This window comes from Apteryx rowi, unplaced genomic scaffold (genome assembly GCF_003343035.1).
Source record: "Apteryx rowi isolate R43461 unplaced genomic scaffold, aptRow1 scaffold_249, whole genome shotgun sequence".
NCBI lineage: Eukaryota > Metazoa > Chordata > Aves > Apterygiformes > Apterygidae > Apteryx > Apteryx rowi.
In genome coordinates, this window is record NW_020448852.1 from 901,824 (window position 1) to 920,582 (window position 18,759).

Sequence of the window (18,759 nt, forward strand, 5' to 3'; positions counted from 1 at the left end):
TGTAAATCCACTCTGACTTCCCCCAGTTGTCTTCTTGTTCTTAATACCTTTGGAAACCATTTCCAGGATTAGTTGCCCAGGGATCAAGGTGAAGCTTACTAGCCTGTAAGATTCTCTTCTTGCCCTTCCTGTAGACAAGAGAGACATTTGCTCTCTTCCAGTTCTCAGAAAGCTCTCCCAATCACCATGATCTTTCAAATATAATTGACAGTGGCATCACAGTGACTTTGGCTAGCTCCCTCAGCACTCATGGTTGCATCCCACCAGATCCAGTGGACTGGTGTGTATCCAGCTTGTTTAACTGATTTGACCCTGCTCTACTGAGGTTTCCTTTCTCTAGACTTCCCCTCTGGTCTCAGGGGCTTGGGATTCCTGAAGGCTGGTCTTACCTGTAAAAACTGAGGCAAAGGAGGCATTCAGTACCTCTGTCTTTTCTGCGTCCTTAACGCTAGGTTCCCTGCTTCATCCATCAGTGAGCCCACATTTTCCCTAGTCTCCCTTTTGCTTCTGATGTACTTGTAGAAACTTTCTTGTTGCATTTCACAGCTCTTGCTTGACTCAACTCCAGATGGGCTTTGGCTTTCCTAATCAAATGCCTCCATGCTGTCCCTGTTTCCACTTATTTTGTGTTTTCTTTTTATGTTTAAGTTTAGTCAGGAGCTCCTTGTTCATCCATGCAGGCCTTCTGTCCCCTTTGTCTGAGTTTCTGCATGTCAGGATGGACCACTCTTGATCTTAGAGGAAGTGATCCTTGAATATCAGCCAGCTCTCTTGCTCTCTTCTATCCAGGACCTTATCCCACAGGATACTTCCAAGCAGATCCCTGAACAGGCCAAAGTCAGTTCTCCTGAAGTCCAGGGTTGTGATTCTGCTTTTTGCTTTGTTCCCTCCTCTCAGGATCCTGAACTCTACCATCTCACGGCCACTGCAGCCGAGGTGCCCTCCAACTTTCACATCTCTGACCAGTTTTCCCTTGTTTGTAAGAATCAGGTCCAGCAGAATGCCTCGTTGGCTCCTTAGTCACCTACTTCAGGAAGCTGTCATCAATACACTCCAGAAATCACCTGGATTTCTTGTGCCCTGCTGTATTGCCCTTCTGGCAGATATTAGGGTGATTCAAATCCCCCTTTAAGACCATGGCCTATGAAAGTCAGGCGTCCCCCAGCCTTCTGAAGAAGTCCTCATCTACTTCTTCCTGACCAGGCGGTCTACAGCAGACACCCACCACAACTCTCACCCATATTGATCTTCCTGCTAATCCTGACCCATAAGCTCTCAGCTGTCCCCTCACCCATCCCCAGGCAGAGCTCCATGTCTTCCAGGTGCTCTCTCACATAAGGGCAACTCCCCTCCTCAACTTCCTGGCCTGTATCCATCCATTGCAGCACTCTTGTAAGCTATCCTACTCTGCCTCTGTTATCCCAATGAGATCATAGCCCTACAGATGCACACACACCTGCTTGTTCCTTCTGCTTGTTCCCTGTGCTACATGCATTATTACACAGGTGCTTCAGTTAGGCACCCAGTCATGCTGATTTCCCAGGAAAAAGCTAAGGGCTTCTCCTACGCCTTTTGTTTGCAAACCCAGTCCACCACTTCCTGACTTGACTGTGGGCCCCCAGCAATGGCCCACATGAAAAAGTTCTCAGAGGAGAAATCTTCTGCAGTGTACCCAGTCCCTTAGCATCCCCCCATCAACTGGATCTGCAGGCTTTGTCTCTCTCCTAACCCTAACCCAAACCCTAACTGTGGGCTGAGAACCAAGGACCTCTAGTAAGGACCTGCAGCCTTAACTTTYGCAGGCCCTGGTCCTCATGGGGGACTTGAACTACCCAATTACTTGCCAGAAGGGCAACATAGCAGGGTACACAGATGAAAAGGTTCTCAGTGGGAGAACCCTGCATCCTGTTTTTCAGGGGAAGTATTTTCTTTACAGAGTTTATGTTTTGGTGAAATCCTGAATTATGTAGTTTAAAAAATTAATAGTGAAGCCAAGTAGTATACAGTGTTTTGAATGTGCTGAATTCACATTTTTTCTAAGGATGAACTTTATTTTCAGTCCTTACCTTTAGGACCGCTTTAGAGTGAGGAATAAATTGACAAACGCTATGAGCATGCATCTAGATTCTTCAGTTTATGAACTTTATTTAATATGATACCAATGAGGCACACCTGTGAAAACCATACTGAGTTCTCCTTGGACAGACATACAGATGCCTGTGATGGGAATATTAGTAAATTAATGCTTCGAGGGCAACATATTTATGGTCAGTCTGGAGAAGAAAGATAAGTTTCTTAGTAAAAGAGGTACCAATAATTCTAAGTGGAAATTAAGACCTTTTCTGAAATCTAGCCTACGAGAATCAACTTTCAGTAGAAAGTACCCATCCCAAATTGCTGTTCTCTGAGTTGAGGCTCGAGCCCATGGTTTGATATACTACCCTGAAGTGTTGTCTGTGAAGAGCTTTTCTTTATCAACCCCTGGCCCAGGATTGACTAATCACATTTTATGAGATTGCAGTATCTTTCCCTTAAGTATAGTTTCTGAGGAATATACTATTTGAAGTAATGGAAAACATAGTGCCTATTGCCTTCATAAGTAAGTAGATCACTTTTTTAATATACTTGCAAGCTTACATGCACACAACTTGTCAAACCAGTCCTGCTCATTTTTAATGCTGTTAAGGGTAATTTACCTGAGAGAAGTGTGATGCAAAGAAGGAAGTCATTCCTGAAGAAGGCTCCACTGTTCAGTTGTATGATTTTCTGATTGTATTCTGAATACAAAAGAGAGAAAAGAAAATGAAAAAAACAAATCTAAATACATCTCAGTCTCAATAAAACACAGTGTAAAAGGTGCATGTTGTGGTCCTGAATACTTTTCATATTATTTCTACTTGAAATCAAAGGTGTGTGTTATCACAAGATACATGACAAAAAGCAGTTATTTTTATTATAATATATTATATTATTTTACAGACTGTTCAGTGAAAGCTAATTAAAGAGGCCCAAACTGAACATTCCAGTGGTCTGTTGGATAACCTGGCAACATAGGCAGAGTCCAGAAAAATATGGTTTATGTGTCTCATAAACCCAGTGATGCATTTTGATCTTGAAAAACAATCCAGAAGCTAGTGGGAAAAAAATCAGTACCAAACACCTCCATTTCACTGAGTATTTTCAGTTTACATCTATGAGTGATAAACATAAATACAGCTACAATGCTTAAGAGTTTTTGGCCTTCATTTAGCACTATTCTGAACCCGGTCTGCTAAGTACTTAAATATATGCTTTAACTTCAAGCCCACAATTATGCTGAAGTCAATGGAACTACTTACTTGTTGAAGTTGTTTGTTGGATAGCACATGCTGGAGTCAGTCAGATTCTTTAAGCCCTATTTTATTCTTTAAGCCTAATTTGAAACAACACATTTCTGCAACCAATATCCTGAAGAACACAGAAGTAGCCTTATAAGGCTCTTTATAATATTTAGTAAAGCTTATGTAAAAACTTTATACTGAAGCTAAAATAAAAAGGACCATAAAAACATAAAAAAAAATAGTTTTGTTGAAAGGACACATGATTATTTATTAAAATAGTGCATTCATTCATGTATTCATGCACATTCATTATTAATRTAATGAATAATGGTAATTGTCCATAACAAATGTTTAGTCAGGAGTTTTGATATTTTACTCAGAAATGGAAAAAGTTTTGAAGAAGTTCGAGTAAGTGGATTTGAACCAAATATATTTTTTGTATTCCCCATCTTGCTGTGTAGTCTTCATCCCTTGAAATTTAGAAATTACTACACATAAAATTGTGAAAAATTAATTTTTTTTTTCTGACAAAATCTTGGTCAATTATATCTAAATGTTTTGTAGAAGTGAATGTCTTTATTTAAAAGTATTTCTTAATACACAATTATCAAAGTAAGGTTAAAAAGTGTGTCATGCATTTTGTCACTTGCACCTTTTTGTTCTAATGCTATATATTTTATTTTCTTTCAATGAGCTTAAATGTTCTACCTGACAAGACTAATGAAGAGCACACAAATGGATAATTACTGCATCTCAAGTGATGCCTTACTAAGCTTAAGCATACTCTGTTCAGCTTCAGTTATGTACCTGTATCTCCAACATCTTTGCTAATATAGTCTCATTTATCACCACATGTACTATCACATTGTCAGATTCACTTACTCAGAGACTTTCTGCACATAAATTCAAGTTGTGATATTTTAATCCTGACAGTCTCTCCTTATCCAATGTCAAGCTCTCTTCCCTCTCCAACTACTTAAGTTTTCTTCACGTTTTCACTCCTAGACTTTAATTCCTGGACTCTCCCTCCCTCATTCCTAGGCACAATCTCTGCTTCCACCCTGATTTCTTATCATTATCTCCTTTTCTTCTTCCATTCCAATCTGGATGTCTTCCCATTATATTCAAGTCAGATATCTTTCTCTTCCTAATACTCTGGGAACCAGGAAAGAAGAGAGAGTGGAGTTATTAAGTGCCCAGAAAAATATTTTCTTCTCTCATTTCCAATCTCAGCCTCCTTCCCACTCACAAAAAGAGGAACTGAAATTGCAAGACAGAACCCTTCAGTTCAACCTGTAGAGCAGTACATAAAATCCCCCAAATGTACTCACAAGATATACCAGAAAACAACAAATTTGGATGTTCACTTTGTAAAAGTTCTTTTTTTTTTCATATGAGAGGAGCATTACACACCTGCACTTGTATTGTATATAACAAATAAACAGGAAGAAGTGTAGGTACATCTGACATGTAAACGTAAAGCTAGTATAGTTTCTACAGCTGACTTTGAAAGTAAACAATATCTTTAAGTGCTTGTTCATTTCCTGAACAATATTCTTATTCTTTTTTTGCAACTAAATGACTTTGCACAATAAAGAGTGCTTCCAAATATATCTTTTTATATACACATATGAATATAAAACTGGTATTTCAAGCTTTTTGTTCATGAATGAAAATACACTTTGATATAGTTTAGAAAAAACATTTGTACATAATATCTGTTCAGTAGGGAGATTTTAATGAAATATAATTTGTTTCCTCATGCCTAAGCAACTTATTCTCTTTCCTTTGTGTGCCACCTTTGAAATTTCATTATTCATATTAGCTCTTAGACCTTTTTTTTATTCACTGTCTGCCTCTGCTAAGAATTTGATGTATTTCCATTAAGCAGCACACAAGTAAAAGAAAATAACCTCTGAAAAAAACATTAGCTTCTACAAAAGTGAAGGAGGATACATCTCAGAAACCAATTTAGGAATGAAAGCCAGATGAAGGTAAGATTGCCAATGATTCCTACAACTCACATTCCCATGTCCCCAGTCCAACATAATTACAATTTTCTTTTCATCCATAAATTTAACTTGATGAGAAGAAAAAAAAAAATCTTATTAGAAAACCCTAGTTTAAAATCCATGTTGCTACTGATATCTGAAGTGATGTCAAGAGCCAGAGAGCATTTATTGCAGCAAAGGTCTCTGGATCAAAAAGCGAGGTAAACAGCAGCTGACATATGTGTGGTGAACAAAGGAGCTGAGTGAGGGCAAAGCTTTCTTCTCACACACCGTCTAAGTACACTCCTTGCATATCACCAACATTAGGATGCAGAACAAGGAGTGGGAACTCTGTAGAGCCACAGCATATGGGCAACTTCCCCTCAGCTGACACATGGGGGAGCAATTCAGATGAGCAGCTGAGTTCCAAAACCTTGATTTTTGAATAGTAGGTTTCCAGGGTTCCCACTGTTCTCCCTTTCTATCATAACTTCACTTCTCTTCCCTCTGCCTTCCATTTACTCTCATGTCTCCTCCATATCATGTTTCATTCAATATATAGTTTTGTCAGAGAAGTCCCTTGAAGCTTTCTGCCAAGCACGCAGAAGGGAAGGAACAGCATTTGTAAGCACCACTGTCCCTCTCAACCAGCACAAGCTCAGGCCAAGCAAATTGCTCAGCGAATGCACTGCAGTGCAGCAGACCAAAGAAATTGCTTCATTGGCCATATGCTGTGCAGACCTGCACTGAAGAGTTTATTAGCCTTTGTACATTGCCATACAAATCAGCATGCATCAATCTTATATCTTATCAGTGTTGTGGCGGGCTTTTTTTAAAGGAACTGCATAATTTACTCCTTTTCAGTTCACTGACAAAATTTTTTGACATTCCAGGAAAGATGCTGATTCACACATGGATCAGGATGGGTCCATATTTTATATGAGCCTAACAAACAAGACACTGTTGAAAGGATCAGTTACTGCATAAGGAGGAACAATATCATAAAGATATTGATTTCCCTCCTATTTAAAAATCTCACTGCTGATTTAAGAGACAGTTCTTGGTTCCCATTCTGCTCTGTGTTGACCATTACTGTCGTGATGATTTTGAGGTGCAAATTAAGCATATGACAGAAAAATGAAAAGATGAAGCATATTAAAGCAATCAGTCTGGTATGCACCCATATGCCTCATAGATTTTTAATTGCCACTGGGTGATCTCAAGGAATTTCTGAAATTAATTGTAGAAATACATGCTCTCCTGAGAATTGAATGGTTATGTAAGTGCACTATCAGCTAGTTGAAAGGATCAAACTTTTTTCACATCATTGAAAAAAAGAGCTATTCAGATAAATGTACTATTTCATTTAAATATAATCAAATATAAACAACTAAAAGTAAGAAGGCAAACAAACCAGGATGATAATTAAGGTAAAAATAAAAAATCAGAGGTCCTTGTTGCTTTTCAAGTAAGGCCATATATCTGATCTATTAGAACCAATGCACAAATCTGCTCTTTTTCTTTTTAAACCTTCATCTCCAAACCAGAGCTTTTACTATTGGGTTCACCATTCTGTCTGGTTACCTACTGGTGGGTCTGCTATGTCTTAGGGTGTCCTATAGTCCTGTTCTCTCAGCATCCTCAAAACAGAGGACTTCTTTAGTGTAGTATATAATTAATCAAAATAGGTTATTTCTCTGGTTCTATTTAACATTAAGATTTGACTAGAAGTTTGTCTGAATATAATTAAAAAAGAAACAACAAAACATGAAATAAAGTATTTAATATTATATCAAATTAAATTTAGACTATTTCTTTAATTCCACAGAGAGGATTCACTGTTTATGCTTGGAGATGTAGCATGGTCAGCATTGAAAAAAGATGATATTTTGCACAATTCCAACTTTGGCCAATGCTAGTTGTTTGAGCCTGAATACCTCCTGTAACAATCCTTGTGTTAACAATCCCTCCTTCGGTAATTTATATTCTACTTGAATTATGACTTTTAGGTTTTATCAGTCAGGAGTACATTTCATCTGAAGAAAGAGTCTATCTTTTTTCCCCAATTGTGATAACTGTGACGTTTTGCTTTGGAGAAAATAAACACAGAGTGCTGATCCGTATGCAAGTTCTGTAGTTGTTCTTGGATCTAAATTACCTCTTGTTCCACAGGGAAGTGAAAAAAGAGGAAGAAAAAAGTGTAATGTAGAATGATGTATGGTGTCTAATAGTATCAGTGACTTCCCAGTTACTTTTTTTTAATTTTATTTTATTTTGGCTGCAATCACTAGACTACATTGGCTGCAATACGTGCAGATGGAAACTGAATGCAGATGTGCCAACATAGGCTCCAGGTTTGTGAGTATTCACTCTTTTATTGTAAATAGAGCAAATAGCTTTCACTGTATCATCCAAGCTGAAGTTGAAAAAGTGCCATACATAAAAGATTGCCTTTTGGGAACAGCTGAAATTCCGCATACAAGTACACTTCCAATGGAAGAGGAAAATTATGGAAAATTATCTCTTGACATCATTCTGGGGTATCTATGTTTCTTAGTATTATACCCAATACTATGATTTTCTTCAGCGCAGTGTTTTGCCAACGTGAGTTCCCCCAGACATAGTAGCAGTAGATATAGTGGCAGCATATTCCTCTGACTCAAGATCAGTGGTATCCAGCTGAACTTTCTCTGTGCATACGTCCATGGCAATGGGACAGTAGCTGATGCTGCGTGTCCTGAAGAGCTTTCAGGGATACTGTCACTGATGGTTTTCCTTTTTACAAAGGTTGAATCTTGAATTTATTCTTTCATTCTAATTCATGATCAAAATAAAATGTTTTAAACTGTTTGACTTTTCTTTTTGAAAGAGCTATAGCCTGTTTCTTACTTTCTTCCAAGGACTATATTTATAACTTAATTGAAAGGGTTGTTTGGTCTCAGACAGTTAGCTTTTTGTCTTTTTTGGTCTTTCCAACTGGTTTCTGTCAGATTACATAACAAAACAAATCCTCGAGAAACAGGCAGTTTCTAAGCATAAATTTTAGATGAAAATAATTAAAGATTTGATTGCATATGCAAGACAATAAATGGCAAAATATGAGAAATGACAAGCTATTTCAAATCAGTGTTTTTTGTTTGATTTTCTTGTGCTTGCATATCTTAATAGTTGAAAATATTATATGTCCCTAATTGTTATTTAATGTTGTCTCTTCACTACATTAATATTTAAAGGAGCTAAAAAAGCTCTTGCCTTTGAAATATTCATGATTCTGCTCTTTTATGTGAAACAAATTTCAAAGGAGGAATCCCTAATTCACTTATTAACCAATTCTCATGTCTTCTCACTTGCCTAAACCATTTATAATGGTTTTATCCATGAATCTGAGTCAAAGAGTAAACTTGATAATTGCACTAAATTAACAAAGGGTGGGTAGATTTACATTTGGAAGTGTGGCAATCTGTGTTGGCATCTTTCTTATTAACACTAGAATTGCATGACTTTGAAAAGCAGTCATATTTTCAGGAAAAAAAATTACGCAGGGTTAAAGTTTAACTGAAACATATTCAAATCTTACCTTTACCCTCCAAAAATGTGCATTGGTCTCTTTTTGTAAAGAATATTCAAACAGTATTCTACAGGTTTAAAGGGTTCATGAAGGACATTCATGAAACACAGCCAGTTCCCCCCTTTGGATGGAGGATGAGTCTGGAAAGGTAAGAATTTCCAGGACAATAGGGGCAAAGTAGGGTTAGGTAATGAAAGTAGAGGGACACAATGAAAATCAGAAGGTGCAAGAGCAGGGAACCAGTTAAGACTGTGTTTGGTGTTTGACAGCTCTAGGGAATGGAATCTTCTCTCAGTGCTGGATGCAAGGGTACAAACTTCAGCATGTAACCCCACTGCTGTTTTGCTGGAAAGTCTGCTCCAAGGAACAGCTAAGCAGCAGAGTTTGCACATCCATTCAGCTCTTTGRCTGCAAGCCTGATGGAAGGAATACCAGCTTCTTTTGATATGAGTACAACAGGAAATGAACAGAAACTCTGAGACTGCTAAATCATTTCACATGGACAGCTAACAGCTGCTTGTCACTTTTGGTCACTACTGCTCTGGTCTGGATTTACACTGGTGATGGAGGCATGTTAAGCTCATATCCCATTATTAGTAATATGTTTATCCAGCCCTCCCCATACTTTTGTTTTCATTTTCAGATGAAGCTTGTGAAATTTACTCTGTCTGCTCTTCAGATGAGCATCACAAGAGACTGCTACCAATCTGTAGAAGATTTTCCTCCAGCAATCTAAATTTGAGCCCATGGCAGATTATGCAGGCAGTTTTGTTGGCAATGTCAGAGATGCTTCTGTTTTTGCCACTTAATTAACTGTTGATGGACCATCTGGGCAGCTCAGTCTTTATGCATGCCATTTTCTTTGCTTCGCCTTGGAGTCTGTATAGGCTAGGCATATTCACTTATCTGAAAAAGTTCTTTGTGTAAATATCCCTTGTGACCAATGTAGAAGCAGTATTTCTAATGCCATATTGTACCAAAAAGCTGTTATGTTAGCCAATCTGTATATACAGTCATTAAGAAAGGAAGAAATCCTCACTACAATATTCCACTGATTTTTTCATTTGTTACAGGATTTCAGGAAAAGGCGAAAGTTCAAAAGTGTTTTAAAGAGGAACAGAAGGAGAAGTGTGGATCAATCACATTTAATGACATAAAAACAGATGACTATGCAAAAACTCCTTTGTGCCAAGTGTAGAACAGTAATACAAGTCATTATAATTATTTTTCATTTATACAGTAACTCTTCCAAAATGGCATACTGTGTGTATTCCAGAGACAGTGGAAAATTATTATTAGATATATCAAAACAGAGAGCATTTACTGCCCGGTTTTCAAATAATGGCCTCTAATCTAGGATTCCCAGTTTTGAAGACAGTAACAATCATGCCTAATTTCAGAGGTGAGGAACAACTGCAGCTAAAGCAAATGAGCAGTGTGTAATTCAACTCCTGTGAAAAAGTTTAGGGATGAAATGCAGGACCTACTGACATTAACAGGAATTTTGCCAGTGGAACTGCAGTTTCACGCTGTCTGTGCAAAGCTAGGTAGTTAAAAAGTGAGAAGGTCAAAATATGGGTCTGAACTACTGTGGCTACTGCAAAGAAGCCCAACTCTGTGAAACAAATGCACACTTAAGACCAGTTCTAGGATTTGCATCTTTTTCCATATTCACAAGATAGAATTAGTGATTAAATATACTTTGAATGTTACTGTGTTTGAAACCCTGAGACAATGAGATTTTAAGAATTATTTCTTTTATGAAAAACAGAATCTTTCTTATATGGTGAATGGCTTGCCACTCATAACTGAAAAAACTGGGATATCAAGGGTTTTTTTTTTCTTTTCTTTTTAAGTTTAAGTTCCTTGGTGGAGAAAATTTTTTGTACATTGAAGATGTAAATCATCTAGTTGGTCAAGAGAACTTTAAAATACTATTCAGAACATATAAATAATTCATTATTTAATAAATAAGCATTTAACCTGTGGATTCACAGTGGAAAGATTTGAAAAGTCAAAGTTTTTGTTTCATGTCCTTCTACAACCATTGTACACACACCCCCACCCCCCAAACTTGGGTCAATTATAGCGTTGTATGCCCTCAGCATTACATATTTCTTCTAAAGTCAGACAGGCCAGTAGATTTTCCATGTCCAAATTCATGTGTGCCTTTTCTGTTGGAATAAATCCATTTTCATCTTTTATCTTCTTTTTTTTTTTTTGCCATCTATAGTTTGGAGATGATTCAAATGTCTCCAGGTTGGCCAAAGTTCTCTCACACCTGCAAGCAGGTGTTTGGCAATATCAGTGCTCATTTCAAATCCCTTGTTAGCCATATTGAGATCTGAATGCCAAATTTCTGTTAGCACATCCGGGAATGTTTTAAAAATCATGTCCATTGTGGTAAGAAAATACTTCATAGTTTCAGGAGAGTAGCACCTGCAGGTAGTGGATGATTTGCACACTCATTTCTACAAGAAGGCAAGTCATAGAGTTAATAAGAAATTGATCTTTTTATTACTAAGTACTGAGAAGCAGGGATTATGTGATACTGAAAGTACACAGAGAAACATGGTAGAATTTGTTTATTTCTAAATAGATGGTTAAAGAGCTATGAACAGGAATTTGAGATTTTTTTCTGCCTTTTTCTGAAGATGGTTCATTACAAAGAGGAAACAAGTTTTAGAACAGAAAGAGGACTAAAGAGTCTAAAGCAGAACTTAGGACAAAATTCTTACTGTTGGAGACTATGCCTAAACTGTCAGGTCACTCTAAAATTAGCCAAGTTCTTGTGGATTGTACAACTGAAGACATTTAAGTTTTCCTTAGTTCCGGAAAGGACTGCTACTGGCAACGCATAGAAATATTTCTGTCTTAATAAGGTGGGCAGCTCAGCTCAATGGAACTCCATAGATAGTCACATTTCTCTTTTGTATTTCTTGAGACTGTTATCCTGTAGATCATCATCATTTCCAAAATTTAAATCCCTTCGAAATGCAGCTTAAATTGCCATTTACCTTTTATAAAATGTTATGTAATATGTACTGTTTTATAGATAGATCCCTTGCCTATAAAGTGGTTCTACACATTCAACATGAGTTGAGTTCTCTCTTTGAGGAGCCAAAAGGACCGCCAGGCACAAAGCATAGCTTAAATTTCAAGGGTCACTCTCCATGATTCCTGCTGAAGTCACGTAAGTCTGCAAAATAGGAATTCGGTTGTAGTGGAGGAAGAATGGAGAAGATGAAACGTAAACAAAGGGTATGTTCTAACTAAAGGATTTTTCTTTGTTCCAAGGACTACTGAGGTATTTTAGTCCCCTACAATATAATTTAAAATTTGGGAGCAATTATAGCAATAGGAATTGAAAAACAGACATTCCACAAATTACTAAGTCATTCTCTGCCTAGGTTCTTCTCTCTTTCTTTGGACAAGAGTACTCTAAAATGTTTTTTGCAGTGTCACAATATCTACAGAGCAGAATAACGCTGCTCTGAATAGATTATGACCTAGCTGCTAAAGCATTTCTTTAACAATGGGAAATGTGTGTCTGAATTTCCACAACTTTAGGTAAATCCAGGGTCTCTGCTGAGAATAGGTACACCTAAAGTTTCTAGGTATATAAAAATGTGTCTATTACAATCTTATTTTCTGCCTCTTGATGTTCTTTAAAATATTATGTGCATCCTACTCAGTTCCATAAAAGAAAAGCCATAGGTACTTACCTTCAATAAAGAGTTTACGCTTCTGAGTCCCAATAAAGTTTTGAAACTACTTTGACGTTTCAGCTCTACAGCAATATCACCACTTCCCTGTCATGGATGTGGAATGCTTACAACACCAGGCAGTGATATGAGGCAAGAAGGAAACTATATTGCCCCTCAACATTCCCTGTAAACCCAAAGCTAGATAAAGGTCTCTTATTCAGGGTACAGGGAGATGCCTGAGAGAGAGATTTGGGACAATAAACAACACTCCCTTTGCGGTGTCATGTTGCTGTTTTTATTCCCATTCTAACATGTTAATTCTCTATACATATGGTGTTCTGGATTCTATTCAAAGTTTGAGGAGCCTAGAAGTTAGTCACTGATTGTATTTAAAGCATCTAAATCCTTTATTGCATTTATCTCTTTGTCAGCACAGAACCCAGAACATTTGATTATATAGTGCTTTAGCCACTTGGTGTTGGAATTTTGTAGTTCAGTTCAGTACAATGCTATATTTAACTGAAGTCCTCAGTCTTCCTGCAACAACAGAAAACAATTAGGAGTAGAGGTTGTAAACTGTTTTGCAGTAAGTAGAGAACTTTCTGTACCTGTCTACTTCATTTGCTCAGTATTTCCTTTAAACCTGTCTGTAAACACCTTTTCTTTCTTTCTTAAAATTATTTTTAACATGTTTTCTGTATCAGGAAGCATCTATTTCCTATTAATAATTAAATAATATGTAAAGTTTTTTGGGATATCATTCATATGTGAGACACATTAGAAAATAAAATCACATTGTATTAACAGCTAATGCAAAGAAAACAAGTAATATCAATTTAGCAGTAATATTTTATAAGAACAAGTGAATCCTCACTATAAGAATTCCTAGGCACAATTAACAAAAACAAAATAGGAAAAAATGGAGAACAAAAAAAAAATAGGAGAAGACATCATTTTGCAGGGCTTTGCCTTGCAAAGATCAGATTGTAGAACCAGGAAAGTTCATTAGAAATATTCTGCTATTTGAATATGTTTGTCACATTTGTAATATATTCTGTGAATTTTTGAAACAGGCATTAATTAGGAAAGCTTTCCCCTTTCCCAATTGACCTCTTCTAATGTAATTTGAATTATTTTTAACATTTGTAGCTTTCAGTGAAGTCAATGGAATTTGCATGCTAAGTACATTTGCATTACTGGCTCTAAATTAGAAGGAAAGAAAGAGAACTTTCTGTCTGCTCTAGAAATAGTAGCACAGGACATCTTCACCGTGCTCTAGTACTGTGCCTAAGAATTAAATTGTCCTCTCTTTGACAAGGTGTCGGGTTGCTGATAGAATTTCCTGTGATTGCAATTCAGTTTGGAATCAATAAAGGATATTTATTTTTGTTTTACGTGATTTAAAGCATTTATTAACCTCATGCTAGTTGTGGCATTATTCTGCACTGTAACAGAATTGCATTAATAAACAAGCCATTTGTAGTGGTCCTAACCAGAAGACTATTATACATCAAGGAGTTAGTGATCCACATAACGGTTGACCTGAGTAGACGCAGTCATGTACTGTGCTCTACCGTACTGAACATACCTCTTGACTTTCAGGACTGTACTGTGCTGCACATATCCCTTGACGTAGGACGAATTTAGCCAACTAACTGTAATGGAAGAGGCTGGAGGTGACACCCCTTTGGCATCACTGATGATGTCACTGACATGTCCTTGTCTTTATCTTGAAGTGAAGCAACATGCTTTCCTTCTAGGACACAGTACTTCTAAGAAAATCTTAGGCAAAAACCCTAAAGACCACAATATCAGAGAACCTCACCACGGACAGGATCTGCGTACCACACCACAACCTGACAGGAGGTCCTTCTGATGCTGTGTCACCTCGGGGTTCCCAGAATCAGAAGGGACAAAAGATTTTATAACATGTTATTACCTTTTCTGGGATGTTAACACAACAGTTTCTGTCTTGAGAGAGTTTGTGCCTTTCTTGTGGTATTCGAAAGAACCAGCACCTCCTCGTGTAAAACATTGAACACAGTCTTTTTTTCGTTGTTGTACTTTCTTGTTCTGTCTAAATCCTTTCAGGTGAGGCTGTTGTATTTCATACTTATATTTTGTCCTAGGGGATTCTACAGCAGTTCTGAACTGTTTTCCAGTGATCACCAGCGTACACATTCTGTCTTCATAATATTACAAAACCAGACAGATCCATTTTAAAAAACATTCAGCCTAACTAAGATTTTCTGCTTTTCTTTATTACTATTTATTATTTGTATTAATATAGTGCYTGGGAGCAGATTAAGACAGGTGGAAGATTTTATAGCTCAAACCTTAACTAATCTTACAGGCCACAACTGAGTTATGAGGAGAAAGAGAGAATTTAGCATATTTTGAAAACAGAAGTGATGGATGAGCCATAGAAATGGTGTCATTCAGAAAAGCATTAGCAATACAGAATGCCATCTGATCCTTCTGAACCTGTTAGGGGGGCAAATTTAATTCTGGATTTTGAAATTCAATCTTCACAAGCAAACTTCACTTACAGGCCTTTTTAGAGTTTCCATTACCACAGTGCCATTCTACAGAAGAGTAAGACTTGCCTTTGCAAAGATCAAATTGCAGAACCAGGACAGTCCATTAAAAGTATCAGAGGTTTGTTCTACTGATTTCAGATCCTTCTAGAAAACAAAAGAAACAAGCAAACAAAACAACAAAACCACCAGCTTTTTTAGCTTTTTGAGTCTTTCATCATATTAGAATACAATAAATGTTAGCTAATAAGACACAGTACTTAGAACCGGATCCAAAAATGTATACAGGTATCTAAAGTACAGTTTCTCATAGTATTAAGGTCCCCAATTATCATATACAGTCCTGAAAATACATTCCAGCTACTACATTATGGGGGCTGGAGTCCTGAAAATGAATAGATTTCTGATTGTAATGTTCAGTTACTCTTTGGACATAATGTTCTCTTAGAATCCAAATTTTTGCTTGCAGGCATATCCAGAAGGGCTGGCATTCATTTATATGTAAGATTGGCTCAGCTTGTCCGCTTCTATTCCCTCTTCACTTAGCCACTGAAGAGTTAAATCCAGTAAACACACTAAAAATCTATTTCTTGGTACTTGTTGCTGTGACAAGATTTTTTTTTCTTAATACCCAGGAGGAGGGGAAAGAGACAAGAGAAAAAGACAATTTCATGAAAAAGATATGTTATGGGATATTGCTTTCTCTTTACAGTTCTTACAAGGTTATGAATGTTATACTGGAAAGATTTCAGAGGACAAGCAATAATCTGGGGTTGGCAAGTAATTATTGCTTCACAAGTACTTTTTGCATTTAATGCATGGTGGTACAGATAGTAACTACACCAGAAATTTTACTAAATAGGTATTTATTCTCCTGATTTTAGGCACTTACACTGTATACCTAAAGATGCTAGTCTCATCCTGATGTCTATAGGCATAAAAAATGAATTTAGGGAGACAGATACCTCTAGAAGATAATGCCTGTCTCTGCTTATTGAAGGTGCCTATTTTTCCCCATTAATGACAGAAATTGCTTAGGGTGACTAGACTCAGAAGTAACAGATTATGGTTAAGTACCTAAATTACTAAATTAGGTAAGAGGAATCTGGGCCTAAGCTCTCTGTTTAAAAAAAAAAAAATTTTTTTTTTAAAATTATGTAAAAAAAAAAAAAAAAAATAAAAAATAGAAGGGTAGAAGAGAAAGGAAGATAATCTAGGTTCAGGAAAAAAAAAAAAAAAAAAAAAAAAAAAAAAAAAAAAAAAAAAAAAAAAAAAAAAAAGCAAATCTGGCTTTTCCACTGTTGGGTTACTAAACTGTAGATTCTGGGTTTTTTTTCCCCAGTAAAGAAATACAACACCTAAATCTGCTAAATACTTACAATAAAAAAAGTTTTAACTGTATTTCTGTTCTGTCAGTTCCTTTCATGTGGCATTCAATATTGTATATCAGGCATCTTTAAACTATGTGATAAAATGTTCAGACTTGCCTAAACTAGATTCAATACCAGGTGCACTGCTTAAAAATTAGACATGTAACAAGAAATAATACAGAACTGTGGCTTTTTGTTTTGTTTTGATTTGGTTTTTCTGATATTAAGCTCTCTAAATATATTTGATGTTGGTCTTACAGACTTGCTGTCTGGCTTTCAGATGCTTTATTTTAAAGGAAGGTTAACTCAGTGAAAAATAAAGGGCTCAACTTAGCAGAAAATTCTACTTGAATGAACAAATTCATTTTCCATGCATATYGTATTAGCTTACTGTAGACTTTATAAACTAAATTCTTTTAAAAATATAAATGAACTAGAGGATATGCAATGCAAATTGAGACTAGGATTTAAACCTTTGTAAGAACCATAGATTTAAAGTATGCATCTAAATAAGAGCATAATTATATTCTGATGCATAAAAATTATCACAATAATAATAGAAGTATAAAAATAGGAGTATTGTAAGCATTTGTATGATATATTTGCACAGTAAATGCAATGAATTTCAGAGTGATGTTACTAAGAAAGAGTTATGAGAACGTTTTTACATAATTCACCAATGTGCAACACATTTTCTTTTTAAACATGGAGACAAGCACAAGACTAATGCGTAGGCTTTAAATGGAAGTTAAAGACTCGCAACATAATCATTTTATTTGTTAGAAGTCTGGTTTGGGTCTATCATATACATATAATACAGTTACTCATCAAGCAAAGAAACATATTTTCATATTTAGGTGAATTTTATTTGCCTTTTTTTATTTAACGCACAATCCAGTATATGAGGCTATGTTAAACTATATATTGTGTCTGCTTCATTTGTAGTGAAATCTTGTTGTGTCTGTGGAGAAACAAATATGATATTAAAAAGGGAAGGCCTTTTGATCAGAGGTATCTACATAACCGTCCACAGGTCAGGACAAACCCATAGGACTCAACTACATGGCCTGCTAGCACACATGGGAACTAAATAAATTTGTAGTAACTTATCTCAGTTATAGAGAGTTTTGTTTTTTCCTCTTTGATGTATTTAAAAAAAGTGCATAAACATAATAATAACAGTGTAGTAACTCTCCTTGTCTCTTATGAACACTTAAAAACAACTTCACAATTGCCTACAAAAAGCTTTGCTATTCTAATTTCTTTTTCCAGAAAGCAATATACCTGCATGCATGAGGGCACATGGTGGAACTCAAAGAGTCACACTTCCATTCCTGGGTTCCCTAGACAGAAGGGAAATTGCTTTTCCTCTAGAACCTGGTGGACAAACAGCCTGTGTATTCCTACTCTCCCCTCCCCTCCCAATAAATAGTTAAATATAGCGCTTACAGGGTGAGAAAAAAAAGAAAAGTTTTATTTAAGATAAACAATACTAAATATCATTGATCTACTGATACACATTTTTTTAAAAAAGGGAGTCCATCATATAATAAATGTGTTTGAATTCTCTTTGAATGGATTGCCTTAATGCTTTCAAGCATCTGTACGGAGAGCCATGTTATTGTGTAGGGAAAAGATTTAACTGCAAGAATAATTTTCAATGGCAAGAGTAAAAGCTGTTTTGCATGGTGTATGAATTTCTTTGCATACCTTCACTGTGCATTACTTTTTAATGAATAGGATTTAACTTAAACAAAATCTAGAATGTTTACTTTGTAAAGAAAATCTAGACATTAATTCTACTTAAGCATAAAGTTTAAAAATTATGAATAAACCCAGCCTGAATCTTAAGACAGAAATCTTTCCCCATTGTTTTTTTGCAGGAGAAGTTCCTTCCATTCAGAAAGTTTCTTTTGAACCTACAGTACTTGTATTTGCACATATAGTGGTACATATACGTTGGAATATGAACCAGGATTTTGTACATTTACCAAATGGTATGTGTACCAACACCACATACCATTTGGTGTTTGCATTGTAGTGCTGGGCTACAGTGTGACAAAATATTGGATATACTTTTTTCTTTTTGTGTTGCTGTTGTTATTTTAGTTCAGATTTACAACAATTGAAGTGGAATTGAGAAACAAATAAGGCCAATATGACTTAAAATCTTGAAATACTATATTTATGCTGGTAATCCTTAGACAGCATTCAGTTGTCAACCTATCCACTGTACCATAAACAACTGAAATAAATTTTGAAATAA